Source organism: Amia ocellicauda, chromosome 23, assembly GCF_036373705.1.
Source record: "Amia ocellicauda isolate fAmiCal2 chromosome 23, fAmiCal2.hap1, whole genome shotgun sequence".
In the NCBI taxonomy this organism is placed as follows: Eukaryota; Metazoa; Chordata; class Actinopteri; order Amiiformes; family Amiidae; genus Amia; species Amia ocellicauda.
This window is the reverse complement of record NC_089872.1, coordinates 14818580-14833690: the sequence shown is the minus strand read 5'-3', so window position 1 is coordinate 14833690 and position 15111 is coordinate 14818580. Positions and strand designations below refer to the sequence as shown.

The following is a 15111-nucleotide window of genomic DNA, read 5'->3' as shown; positions in this document are numbered from 1 at the left end:
CTCAGGTTTTCAATGATTCAATATTTTCCACTTTAGTAGATGGCACATGAAGGAGAATTCCACTTTTCACCAAGTCCACATGTGGGACTATAAAAATAGACCCATTCCATTCCATAGTGATATATAAACTTCATTATAATTCAGTTCATGAATACAGGTTCAATGTCTATCAGACCAGAACACAATATTTGTGGCCTGAACTTCAAAGGAACAGTATTCTTCCTTGGCCTTGCTATAATTCCAGGTTATTAAAATTGAAATGTAAAAGCCTTCCATTTCTTTATAGCAGAGAGGAATTTCTCCCTCCTAGCACAGTCTCTGTCCAGGTAAGCTTGAATAAAACACTCAGTGAAGAAGTTTATTTCTAACAATGCTTTTTCTGATGAATGCATTAACAATAAATTTCAGTCAACATGATCCAGACATCTGAATTCACAATTTGAAGTTGACAATTTCCTGTAATAAGCGGTGGTACCTTGCGTCTGCTCTCTGGGCGTGGATTTTTTCCTGAAGTCTTGAATGCAGGAGCGGATGGTACTTTAAACCCACACCCAAGTCAGGCCTTTCCTTACCAAGATATTCCTTTATAGTCATTTTATTGGGTGGATGCCTACCCTGACAATATCCTTCCTGTCGCATAATAGGACTTTGTAAACGTTTTCTGCATTTTCTATTCCGCATTCCTCACTACACTACTGTTATTGTTTGTTTCAAGTGATTGTGTATTTTAAGAATCTGCTTTCTGGTCAATCCATGGGTTAACATATATCAGTGAGCGTAAACTAGCAGAACTACATATTTGTTTCTAAATTGTAATAACTTAAAATGAACAATGAGAGTAACATTATATATATATATATATATATATATATATATATATATATATATATATATATATATATATATATAGGCATTTATTGTTCGTTTTTTTTTATGTTTCTACAAAGGGACCAGTGGCAAAAAAGCACAAACATATTGCATTTTGATGCTTCAGATTCTACATCTAAAAAGTGTAAGTTCTTGTATAATTCTAAACATTTTTTTGGCTCATAAAAAAGACAGAATGTAGGCGAGTTTGCACATCTTTATTCTCCAGGAAGATCAAAGTCACTTCCAACACTGAAGTGCAAATACTTTAGCATGACTGGAATACATTCACAGCTTGGATTTTCCAGCTCTAGCAAAAGCAGAGAAGAAACATTCCTGTAGGTAAAATCCAATATCCCTCAGAATATGCAGAGATGTCCGAGACCTGTAAAAGAGATGGCAAGAAAGAGAAGAATTAAACATGTTATACATGTGGCTTCCAGTGGAATCGGTCATATTTTTTCTGCAGAAACTAGTGTATGAATATTAAGACCACATAGTTAAAAATCGTCATTTACTTGTGTAATGTTAACGGTCAAATAGTCTCCTCAAATTGTAGTCTGCGTGTATCTACATTTGAACTGTGCTTAAGTCAAGGAAAATGCATAAACCGACACAGGGAAGAAAGGCGTCCGCTAGAGAGATGACAAAGAAATGGAATAGCCGTCAACAAAGCCAGGGAGGGTCACGAGTTTATAGAGGCCAGTGGGGCGGGAGCCGGTGGCCTTGTCTGGCGGTATGGGAGTGCCGGACGATACTTCCTTTCATTAACTGAAGAGAGATCCTGGTTGGGAAAACTGAGATTTTCACCCTCACATTGACAAAGGAAAATCCTAAAAACTTTCTTCTGTCACAGTTATAGGTTTTCCAGGTCACACAATTCTGACACTTAAGTTGAGGGAATGACAGATGCACAGTAAGCATCTTTCTGTTTTACTGACCATTACTCTGTATAAAAAAGCTGAAAAGACAAGTTCATGTTTTAGTGCCTCACCTCTGCATGCAGTGATATTATGTGAAAGTATGAACATGTATGTCCAGGTTTTTTTAAACTATACAACACTCTATACATATTAGAATTTTATTTTGCATCTCATGTTCTTTTAATTAGATCATTTATCTCATATACAGCATCTTCTCCAAGAACTTATGGCATGACATGTCAGGAATGCAGGGTTTTAAAAGGGATCCATGTTGATTTCAAAGCGGTAGGAGGGATGTTTCAAATCTAGGAACGGTATGTTAAAGATTTTGAAAGTGTTTCTCTGAACCATTTTCAAATATTTGATTAGACAATGCTAGAATATGACTAATGGCATGTTACAACAAATCTTTATAGTTTATGTACTATAAATCAATACATCTTTGATTAAAACCAGCTCATTTACATTGGTCTGTTCATGAATGTTGGCACCACGTTCCTACAGAGTTCAAACGTGGTCAGTGCAGAAAAGTAGGAAAAACAGATTAGCGCATCCCACCTGATTTCCTCGCCCGCTGCTTTTCCGAGTTAGAGAGCGTAAACACCCTTCTCCCAGCCTCTTTACTTTTAAAGCTGAGAGTGTAGGATGTTTACACTCCCTGTTGCTCAGACCTAGAATAGGTTCAACGTTTTCAGGTTTTAAAAGGTAGAGTTAAAACTACCTTAAAAATATATTCTTCAACTTTAAAACTAGTTTTCCTTCATAGTCACTAAGTTACGAACCATTTTAGTAGTAAGAAAATAACTCAAAAAGTAAATGTATATTGTGTACATGTCTAGCCTCAGGATCATGTCTGTTACTATGATTGTAGTTATACCACTATTTAAAAGTCAAATCTTAAGGCGTCAAAAAGGATAAAGAACTTGTATGGGGCTATGTTTTGATACAGCTAAGTGTCTGTTAAGTATCCCTTTAAAACTAATCGTTGCTTTAAAGAAAAACTGTTTGCTAAAGCCCAGCCAGGACTCTCTGATGTGTGCTGGCACACCAACAGCCCCTTCATAGTATTTACAGGGCTAGACTCCAGGAGAATTAAGCCAGTGACGTGCATGTCCTCCACACCATCAGATTTTATTTTGGGGATAAAAACTACTTTATTCTAAGCTTTCAGGCAAGAGACACTGCAAGGTGCTTTCCTTAGAGAAAGATTAGTCAACCCTGTGAAGCACCACGGGGGATCTCTTTAAAGGACCGCACATTCGGAGTAGCAGATAACTAAGCAGGGTATTCGGCACCGATTTATTTATTTAAGTATGAAATTCCAAACCGATCTATTTTGCATGTACAGTATAGAAAGTGCACAGACTGAACAGTGTTTAAGAAATAATTACTTCAGAACATTGTCATTCCTTGCCAATTACTATTTATTGTAAGTAAAATGTTTCTGGTTGGGCTATACACAACAGCTTTATAATATATGGATATATAATACACCTGCCTTTATGTACACATCCACATAAAAATAAATTAACAGACCGGCACGATTGAGGCAAAATGCCCTCCGAGGCGCTTGCTCCCACTGATTAACGTCATTGTTAGAAGTTGGCAAGAGCTCAAAATAACTCCCCTCTCTTTTCTGTGCGCAGAGGATGTGGCGATCCCTGTGAATGTGAATGATCTTGAATGAGCACTTTTGCATTCAACAGCCCAATTTCCTCTATTGGAAGGGAGTCTCCCGAGTAATCCCATGAGCAAACAGAGACATGGAGTCAGTCCACGTTCACTGTTTACAGAACAGCCTCCGCACTAATGTGATCGTCTGGAAGAGGTGTCTCCCGGTACTTGATATGTGGGAGCAGGAATAAAAAAAAACACCTCCTCACAAGAGACCGCTTCACTAATTGAACTACGTTTCTAGAGATACTCCCTTTTAACCACATTATACACTTCAGAAACAAAAGACAACCTAGTCGGGGAGGGAAAAAAACACTCTTAATTTTACCAAACTACACAGTGAGTTCAGGGACATTGAAGAGTCTCAAAGCTGCTCTTTTTGATTCTGGGGAAAAAATCAGTAAGAAGAAAAAAATGTGCCATGCTTTTCTAGGCCTGACTAATACAGTTACTGAGGAAAAGCCCAAATACAGACATAAGCATCTCAAGAAGTAGGTCAGCTTGCAACCTGTGTGTGTGTGTGTGTGTGTGTGTCATTCATGTTGAGGATTCCAAGACTAAATTTAAAATTCTCTCATTATATTTCAGCATGACTATCAAAAAACATGCTAATTTCAGGATGTGGAAAACTAGAACTGAAAATTGGCTGTGTCCCAAACCACTCCCTCGCTTCCTCCTTGCGTTCCCCTGCAGGGTGGAAGTAGAATGGTTGCCATCTTAAAGGGGAACACGCACGGTTCCAAAAGTGATAGTTAAGTAAATACGAATCTGGAAACGAACGAAGCAGGAAAACCACTTTGTCAAAAGAATACCCATTTTAAAGTAGACTGTGACATTTTTTTTTTTAGACTGACACCCAATGAGCGCTCTCTAATGTTGTTGGGACACAGCAATATTACATTTTTCAGGTTTATATTTAATGGCGTTCATAACCACAAAAATTCTAACATTTTTGTACCTAGGTTGTTCTTAACATCTTAACTATACACTATAGCAACACGTAAAGATGCATAAAACCATCATTTTAGGAACCATGCATGTTATGCTTTAAGGGGTGTCCCAGTTGCTTAGGGAATGAGTGAAGGGCGCTTTAAATGCCCTCCATGGTACTCTTGATCAACGTGCGTCTGAGAACTGTCCGTGGTGCTGACCTCAAGATCATTTATTGGAATGTGCATTAGCAGTACTGTATTATTGGTGAATTGTAAAATGACATATACTAGCGCTTCCTTATTGGTTTTGTTGTTGAACATCAATTTGAATTTCTTTCAATCATTGCAAAAGGTATCGAAGGTACAAAATGGCTAGACAATACTGTCATCCGTTAGAGCAAAAGGTCCAGCCTTGCAAGGTGTGAAATACAGCTCAGTCAGTCTGTTAGTTTGACCATAATGCTTCTGGTCACAGTTCAAACAGTCTAACTATGACTGAAGTGAGATTAAAGCATTATCACAACCATCTAAACAATTGTGAAGTTTGAACCCTTGTTGGGGTGGTTACGTATTATTAAAGAGAAAAGTTAAATCAGTTATTTAATGGCAAACTAATGCTGCTGTAAAATATTAAGTCGATTCTGCACTCGCAAGAGGGAGAAGGCCTTTGGAAAAGTTTGTTCTGAATGAAACCCACAAAACGCAGTCTCCAAAATGGCTTTCTTCGTGGTCTTTTACACTTTGATTTCAGTTAGAAAGATCAATATGAAATCCACTGAAGGAACTATTGCAGTGGAAGTTATTGTGATCCACAGTGAAAGAAATGCCAATGGAAAGCTTAGGCTAAGACTTCGAGGAATTGTGTGCTGCATTAATCTGGTAGTTATGGTGCTGCAGTTGCTTGAAAGGAATGTTTCTTGTATGATCACAGGAGCTAATCTGGAAGAAATGCCAGACTAAGCGTCCTAGGGTTGACATTTAACCGCTAATCAGCACTTTCTAAGATCCCGTTTTAAAGCTGACACCCCAGGAGAGGCAAACCCAAAAGCACAAAAAAAAAAGAGCACATTCACACTGCTAATGGTTTCTCTGTTTCAATCCAATTGTTTACTACAATACAATTTCTACATCAAAGTCACTTGACTTAATAAATAAAGTAATAAAATATTGAATACTGTTCCTTTTACGATCCCTTTTCTCATATTCCATAACACTTTTGCATTAATTATGAATTATGAATTAATATGCAGACATGCTTGTCTTGAGATTTGCTTGTTCTTTTTTCATAAACTGGAATACAGTTTTCATGCATCAAGACTACCTACTATGGTCTAAATTTAATATTAACCATTAACATCTGAGCTCTTGATGGTGTGTGCCAAAAACATATAACGAGTTATTTATCCATTATACCAATTACAGTACGCACTGTTGTGAGGTTGTAATTAGTTTTTGCACATTCACTTTACAATACATTACAAATAAGCCCAACCGTGACCGACCCCGAAACCTGCACCACACTGCACTGACATATGAAAAGAAAACAAACCCTATAAAGAAGGGTTCAAATAAAGATTAAACTTCTCTAAAACCATTACTACAGGCAGCTACTCCTTTATGCAGCTGCATTCACGGTGACAAATTGCATTACGTTGACATCCTGACTTCTATACTGAATTCCTAAGTACATTTTAAATAATTAAAAGCCTTTGTAAAATCGAGGATTGCGTCACTGGGGCAGCGGTCCAAGGAGCAGTACTCAGCGTGTATAGCGTTTCTCAAGCACAAGCCCGGCTCCCCTTCAGAATCACAGCTCTTGTTAGCGTATAATCCGATTCCACAAAGCTATTAACAGGAGTGAAAGGGGAACTTGAAGGTAATGGCAGTTGGCGGCTGCAAACATCCGACTGAAAGCTCCATCGTCTGCACCAGCTTCCAGTCAAGGATGTTTACAGTTGCCCGTACTGCCAGCTTTCTCTATAAGGCCGGAACCAACAGCAGCGCTAAGAGCACCTGTCGAGGATGTCTGACACTGGTATGGCGGGGACACATTTTCCGGCTCGCTCACAGCTGGATTCTGTGTCGATCTTCACACCAGTGATGTCCAGTTAAAACAAATGGCATCCTACATTCACACATGCATCTATCCATCAGAAAACACATTGACTGTTGGGCAGAGACCGATGCGCAGGACTTGCACATGAGTATATTTGCTGTCCCGTTTGGAAAGGACATACAGGTCAACCCCGGCACAACCAAGCAAACCATAATCTGATCCCACAGGGCTGCTTTTGTTTATATTCACCCTTCCTGTGCAATCAAACTGGCACATCTCTCTGTTTACCCTAAAACTGCATCGTCTGATTGCACTGCAGGTGCTTTATTTATTTTTGAAGTTTGTAAACTGCTTGAGTCAGCCAACTGTAACAAAATGATTATAGTGGATACATAACCTCTGACAGTTCATTCAAAATGTCATTGTTTCCACATGGAATGGTGCCACTTTGAATCCCTTTCTCCTAAACCTCTACCTATGTTTGAAAGTATGATACGAAGACTTCACTCCACTGTTGGTGTGAAACTTTGTACCTTTGGATTAGATCACAGAAATAATGTGCATATTCATTTTCTTTTAAATCAAAATGCAAACCCAGAAAGGTAGATTTAATCTAATGTTGGCCAGCACATAAAATTAATCATTCTAATACTAGAAACCCATCAAGACCCCTATTGAATAATGCAGCCTCCAGAAAATGAAAATGTCTAATTTATTCTAAACTAAGTTTTCACTTTTCCTTTTACTCTAATCAGGTGAATGTGTGTGTTACCTTTTGCCCAAACACAGAAAACATCTATTGCCAAGCAACTGCTCAAGCATTCATGAGCCAGAGGAGTCAAGGTTTACCAATGAAGTAGCAGAGGTGCTTTAAACAGCCTGGTAGGAAACTTATATCCTGTATCAGGTACACTACATGAAATTTTAAAACTCTAAAATCCCCCTGAAAAGAAGAACATAAAGGTTACCAAAGAGAGGAAAGCATGCTGCCCACCTTACTTCTGAAGGTATTATCCAGCTTTTTCTTGAACGATTCCAGGGAATATGCTTCAAACGTGCAGCTGGGTTCCAGATTCCTTCAGCTCTGTTTTCAATCCTTATAGTACATCCTCTAAATCTTCCAGGTATGTCCTCCGGTCCATATGTCTCATGGATTCATGGCTGAAAAGGTTTGAATAAAAAAGAAAGTTACTTTTAGTGAATATCCATGTGTGATTATTTTTAAAACTTCATTTGTTCTAAAGCTGAAGATTTGAGAAGCTTGGCAATTCATATTGATCGGATGATGTGCACTTGAGCATGCCCTGTGAAGGCACAGAAACAGAACTGGTAAATAATTTAGAAGATGTAAAACCAATTATGGTTTGAGGCTGTTTAACAGAAATATGAATGTGTTATCCCTTCAATAAATAATATATTTTTTAATCTGTATGGAAACATAGCTAACTTTAAGCGGTCTGTAATGTGGCCTGTACACCTTAGTTTGGCAATTCTTTAGGATATGGTCATTACTCATTTGGGTTCTGTAGTATTCCGTTTATCTTTCAGTGGTAGACCTTCAGTTTAATTTAGGAAAGTGTTCCAATAAATACTGGTGAAATTTAATCCCAAAGATCTCCCAGGAGTCAGCAGGTTGAAGCTGTATGGCACTATATTTCATAAATGCTGGCGCTCTGCAGTACAAATTCCCAGGGTTCCATATTTTTCTCAGTGGGTCAAGCCATCGAGGGAACAAAGCAAACTTTATCAGAACACTGCAATTCGGCATTCCGGGAATTCTTAACACTTGGCAACCATATAGCACTGTTAAGCAAAAGGGGGAGGGGAGTTCTGCATAATCGGACATGCAAGTTACAAAGCTGTTCTTCAGAGCTGTCAGGAGCAATACTCTTTCTATTAGCTGTGATCACTGAGCTCAATTAAAAAAAAAAAGCACTGGAAATCAAGAATATGGCAGATCAATTTTACAAGAGTGTGGACTACAGACCTAATACTAATCAAAGCATGTGTGCACAATCAAGAAGGATATCCACGTATTGTAAAATTGTAAAGCACATTGAAACCTCTAGACAAAAACTTCAAAATGATAAGTCACTCTTCATAAGTTCAGACTTCGGAAAAAAAAAAAAAAAAGTACTGTAACTGAAACTAAAATTAGAAGTTGCAGGACAAATATAGTGTACGGCAGATTACATGCCTTTCAAAATATGCTGTTGCTTCATGTGTATTTATACCTCTTACACTCACAGAAATCCAAGAGAACAATCAGATTTCCTCATAAAATAAGTCATAGCAAGGTCATAGCTGTACAAAACAAAACGCAAAACGTTGTTAATGGCTACACTGACGAGGAAGTGAAGTGTAATGTTTACGCTATTTTGAAATGTGTGTATAGTGAGGAAGAAAGTGTGCCAATTCAAAGCAAGTTACTTTGAGGAATGCAGGAGCTTAAATATATTGCATATTACATTTTTTTTCCTTCTAGAGCTTGATTGTACAGTATTTGCACAGCACACAGGAGCACAATAAAGCTTCAGAGTAGATATTTTCATAACTTTACGGTCTTTATGGTGTTGATGTTTTGTATGCAGTTCAGGCCTGCATTGAAGGGCTAATTCCAGGAAAACAAAACGACTTTGATTTGTAGATCTCACCCCCTCCTCAAAGAAAACCAAACCGAATATGAGTTTAGGGTATAATCAAACAGCAGACTGTGAAGAAACGCATCCAATCGTTCAGTTTGAGGTGCACATGTCAGAACCGTCTCCAAAAAACCTTCCAGCTTCAAAAGCATTCCTCTTTTCTTTCCTCGGGTTCTTTTCTGTAAACCATCGCTGTTAAAATAGCCTGTTATTGAGGGCACCGAGTTCCCTTTGCCAAAGACTTATAAATGCATAATAAATATCCTGGTTATACTTTATAAATTAAAAGAATGACTCATGTGCTATTTCATTTTGTGAAGTAGGTACCCTTTTGTTTTGTACTGTGAAATAATTGGTGCCTAGCAATCCTTTTATTACCACCTCAGGATATTTCAATAGTTATCATTGGTTTCTGCCACTCACTTTCATGTGTTTGATTAAAAATTCTGGTCTTTAGTGATACCACAGCATAACTATTTTACCTCTTGAAGGACATTTTTCTATACAGAGTTTTCACTGCATTAATATAAGTTTTTCCTGAATAAGCCAACAATTTGCCATTCTTCCTTAATAGCTAAACTAATACATCTTTGCATTACACAACACAGCATAAATATGGGATGAATAGTTATCTATTAAATAATCAATCTGAAAATATGTTCTGCTTTCTTCCTTGCACCAACAGTTTAATGATAAACCCTACAAACATTTTTGGCTCCTTTTATGGCGTTAGGATATACAATTACAGAATTGTATCTACAGTGACACTGTGGAGTAACCATTCCTGAAAATGCATAAACTAATGACATCTGGAAATTGAAACTCTTCCTTTACATACAGACATTTATTTTTATTAAAAATCACAAAGCAACTGTTTTGCCAACTGATTGATCATCAACAATTGCAAGCATGATATCACTGACAGTCTTGGCAAACGTGTCTGATGCAGATTTGAGTCACTTTGGGAAATTAAGTAAGCAGAACATAAAATTAGAGTAAAAGCAAAGCAAGTTTCCATTCCACTTTAAAACTTCCCTGTTTGTTATAGTTTGTTTGACATAACTGTTAAAAAAAAATGTAGGCCTGCAAGTTTTGTTTAGTACTCGTGAAGCTGTGTAGTGCAATGGTCAGTCGGCCCCATTGCAATCAAAATTAGTTACCAAGTAGCCTGTAACCTTCAGAACTCCTTGTCCTTTACAAGTCTGATTTATTTTGGAAAATAACAGCTATTTAGTCGTATGTGTTTCCACTCTTTATCTGATGGGACACACCCCTATACCCTAACTGGTGGAAGGAAAGCATTTCCATTCAGCCATGCAAAGCGCCTTTAGGCACTAATTAGTTGAAACAAAAACGTCCTGACCTTGTCCAGGAGAGACTTTTGCACACTTGGGTAGTAACTAAACAGCAAATGATATTCAGAGCACGATTTAAAACCAAACCACCTGAACTAGTCAACCATGGCGTTTAGGACACTGATTAACAAGACCAACTTTCAAAGGTCGACTAAAAGGTTGAAGCAGTTCAAAAGACCTCTTCCTACAAAAACCCAACTAATCAATGACTTCTTAAACTTTCATAAAGTATTTTGTATCTGGTAGAATGGTAATTAAAAGGGTGGACTGGCAGACGAAATGAGATGGAGACTTTTTGGTCACTGAGTGTCAGGCAAGAGGACAATACTTACTCAGAACAGAACAGAGATCAAGTAAAGCAACATCAAGTGAAAATGGATGTTTGCATCCAAAGGGGTTAAGTTGGAAACATGCTCTAAATATGATTCAGAATTGTGAATCCTACATTGCCCAGTACAAGGTTCAATTTAATTTGAAACTGTTGTTACCACTAAATTATCTAAAAAACATTAAAAACCTTAAGTATTTTGTGACAAAAGTCAAATCTCTTAAGGACACTTAAACGGAAGGAACCATAACTCTATATCCTAGGTTAGTTAAGGCCACCGCATCAAAAGTACAAATAAAAACAGGAGGATTAGACTGAAAGAAGTGCAACTAAATTACCAGAAGATTTTGTATTGGGCCGAGGCTTATTTTACGATTAAGTTACTCTAAAGGCATAGACATTACATCCTGCAATCTAGGAACTGAACATCTGTACAGATGTATTCCATAGCTCCTGCTGTTAAACATTCCCTTTTACATTTTTTTTACATTTAATTTTTGTATTTCTCTAGTCTTCTGTCGGTGCATCTTTAAAATGAACATTAGGGTTGATTATAATTATTATTTCAACGCTCAAACAAGCCTTGCACAAAATGTGAAGTGCCTACATGATGTTCAAAAGTTTTATACAGTACTTTATTCCCGGCCTGATCTTTTTGCAGAACCCCCTCCCTCTCTCTCCTTTACAAATATCATGAACTCTTATTGCTGGACAAAGGTTTCCAGCCTTTGTCAAACACTAAAACAAACAAAAATGCCCGTCATTATAATATGCAAGCACAGTCTCTCAGAGCTCGGACAGACTTGTTTTTGAAATAAAAACCAATTAAGTTACTCGCTGATCTGCTACTCCGTTTCACTAGAAATGCAAGTTTTGCTGCAGCGCTACTCACCAGCAGGACTGCTGTGTGCAGACAAGTGAAGGGTAAAGTGTGTGACCCCTGCAGCCAGAGCCTCCCCAACTTCTATACCCCCTCTGAGCAGGAGACACTTTGGTGAGAAGCTCCTCAAAATCAGGCTTCACATCTTCTCATCCAGTCTGCATGCAGGCAATGGTATTCATTTCAGCTTCCTCTCCACCGCTGGCCACTGTCTCTCTCTCTCTCGCCATGTTCTTTGTTTGACCATGTTCCGTGTCTGACAGCTGGGGGCTCTGTCTTGCTTCTCTCCCTGGAAATCAGTCCAGTTGCACTGCGCAGATTTGCCATGCCATACGTGTGTGCACATATTGGTCATATAATAAAAGTCTACTTAACCCGACCAGCACGAACTCTGAGGCTCTGTATTTCCAGCTGTGCTTGCACTCGTTATCTGTGCCCCACACTGGACGCTCTTAAGTCTTGACTTTTTCTATGAAGGCTCTTTGAATGGGGCCGGCCCCTCGCAGCCAGCGCTGACCAATGGCCGGCCGCTGCTTTCCCATCAATGGGAGAAGGACAATCTCACACACACCACACACTGACCTCCCACCGTTGATACTGTCACACAGCCGGCCAATCAGCCCCAGCAGGCTGTGCACACACCGCTGAAGGACCAATCCTGGTATACAGCACGGGAGAAGCATAGGCACAGATGACCAATTGGTTTCCCTTGCACGCATTTTCCCTTCAAATGAGACCGTCACATTTGGGGGGGGGGGAAGGTCACCAACAATCTGCATTCATATTTCTTCCCTGATACTGTGTACTGTCAGAGTGGTCCAATTTATTGATTGATGAATTATTAGCTGATAAGAAATTAAAGTTTAAGCAATCCTGATAGCATAAGTAAAAAAAAAAAAAAAAAAAAGAATAAATGCAGTAATTTATTTTTGGAAGTGTGAAGTGCAAATTCTAAAAGGAATATCTAAGAACTGTGCTTCCAACTATACTTTGTGTGTGTGTGTGTGTGTGTGTGTGTGTGTGATATATAAAAAGGTATAACATAGTTTGTGGATCTACAAAAAATGTATATGTGTAAAGGCTCTATAGAAATAGACTTATGTCTATATATATTGAAACAAAAGTGTCCAAATGCACTTTAAATGTAGGATGTCAACCTTCTTTGTTGTTTTAAACAAAAAAAGTCTCTATATGAAGTCCTGAATCTGTTTCTGTCCATTTCTCTCTTCTCCCCTTCTGTGTGGTGAATTTACTGTATGAAAGAGATTGCAAGATTAGAAAAGTCTCTCTCTATCCTTGGCTGGGATTTATTCTGTGAACACTCTGTTTTTGACTGGCTGGATTAAACAGATGGGAATGTGTGGAGATGTCCCCAATACTATTAGTGGACTGTGCAGTGGCAGCAAAACCAGAACCAATATGTAGTAAATGCATGTAATAATTAGAAAACCATTTGATCCGTGGCAGCAAAACCAGAACCAATATGTAGTAAATGCATGTAATAATTAGAAAACCATTTGATCCCCTTTTCATCTGTTGGATGTGAAAGAACCATGTGTAAATACTCATGGTGTCCTATGGTGATCAGAACTGTAGAGATCTGAAAGGTTTCTTCCAGTGCCCTTGATCTCTCTACTATTGTTTCCATAAACTTTCCAGGGCATCGCTGAGCAAACCTGGAATGTTCTCATTACTTAAATCTGGTGTGCGTTCTGCTGCTGCTTGCAGTTTGCTCTGGTTGGATGCTTGTGATTTTACACCTTTAAAATTATACTGACATGGGAAGATGAATCTGTGATTGTATCTGTTCCGGAGTAACTCCCATGAAGTCTGTGTGCCACTCTGAAATGCTCTGATTGCATTATTTTAATGTAAAACACACACAAAGACAAAACATTCAAGCCTCTTTAGAGAAGGGGACAGAGTGCATCTTCAACATTTTATTTTATCTTAAATTATTTTTCATAAACCCACAGCAGTACACAGTGTCTTACTGGATGCTGATGGAGACACCTATGCAAAAGGCTGGTATTTAAACCACAGGTATAGAAGTGTTGTTTATAAACTACACATTTCACAGGCTGGGGGGCTTATTGTGCCAGGGCTTGGTAGATGCATCAAATTACGAGGATGATATATGATATGTTTTTTGTTGTTGTTTCCAAACAACTGTTCTGATGGATAGAGACAGTTAGTTATTACAATATCCGTTTTTTTTTTTTTTTTTTTTTCGTTTTGCAGGGGGAGAAAACCAGAGATTCATTAATAAGTCTGAACTGCAGCTCTATTTCTGTCAAAGGCCTGTGTAGACTTTTCTGTATCGTGGATCACATCGCAAAGCCCGTGGGAACAAACAGGAAATGACAGCATTCCATGACTGAACAACTGATTGGGCAAAGTTGTGCTAGGTCAGGTCTCCAGGGAATCTGTAGTTTCTCTAAGCCAGACTTTTGTCCACAGTTTCAACAGGGACTCTGCAAACCGATATGAAGATTGCTGTGCAGAGCAGGACATCTCTGAACACTGATTATTATTATTTTTTTGGGGGGGGTAAATAACATAAGGACATTTTCGTCAGACAACTTTTACATGTTGTACACAATAATTTATCATTGGATGAAGGCATCTTGATTTTTGGTGCCTTTTAAAATGAAGACCAGATGTGAAGTGGCTTTTGGTGGTATGCTTGGCATTATTTTTATTTTGAAAGTTAAGGATAATACTCTAATTATAAGGTGGACTACAATAATATGCCATTATGCAGTTATGCTTGGTTTCAGGGACTAAAGAGACGGTCCTCAAATGTTTACTGCAAAATAAGAGACTCCATTCAAAATAAAATAGCTTTGAGCACGATCAGGCAAGAGTGACGTCATGTGACTCTATACTGTATGAAAACACATGCAAGACAAGTCATACAAAGAATACATTGTTCCATTAACAAACCTCATTTAGACAGAGCATTTTAACAGTCTCTTTGCAGGCTTCCTCTATTTTAAATTAAACCAAAACCAATGAACATTATTATTATTATGAATTTCTTATCAGACGCCCTTATCCAGGGTGACTTACAAAATATATAATTTGCCGTCTTATACATTTGTGTTAAAGAGACTGTTTCAGTATTCTGTGTGTATCTTTTGTCAGAGGGCATTTGATTAAATCCCAATAAAAAAAATATAATTTAAAGAAAGGAAATTGTAATACAGCACTATGTTGAAAAATGTCATCTGGAACATGATCCCAAACATGAATTCAATGCATGAAATAGTGTGTGTGTGTGTGTGTGTGTGTGTGTGGATGTGGGAGGGTGTAGGGCAGGGCAGGGTACAGGATGGGAGTATTGCACAAGCATTTCTCACTGCAACTCAAGCGTTATTGACCAGCATATTTTGAATACAAACAATCCTGCTGGAATAAATCACCTGGGTTGGAGTTTAAGAACTTGTTTTTC

General features: G+C 38.2%; 1 long non-coding RNA gene across 1 annotated transcript; it reads right to left on the bottom strand.

Moving 5' to 3' along the window:
* Nucleotides 1–1066: 1066 nt before the first annotated feature.
* LOC136719137 (uncharacterized) lies at nucleotides 1067–12198 on the bottom strand. The gene is made up of 3 exons (XR_010805361.1): nucleotides 11670–12198; nucleotides 7447–7613; nucleotides 1067–1252 (listed from the first exon to the last, which is right to left on the bottom strand). It is a non-coding gene; the product is annotated as an uncharacterized LOC136719137 (long non-coding RNA).
* Nucleotides 12199–15111: the final 2913 nt, after the last annotated feature.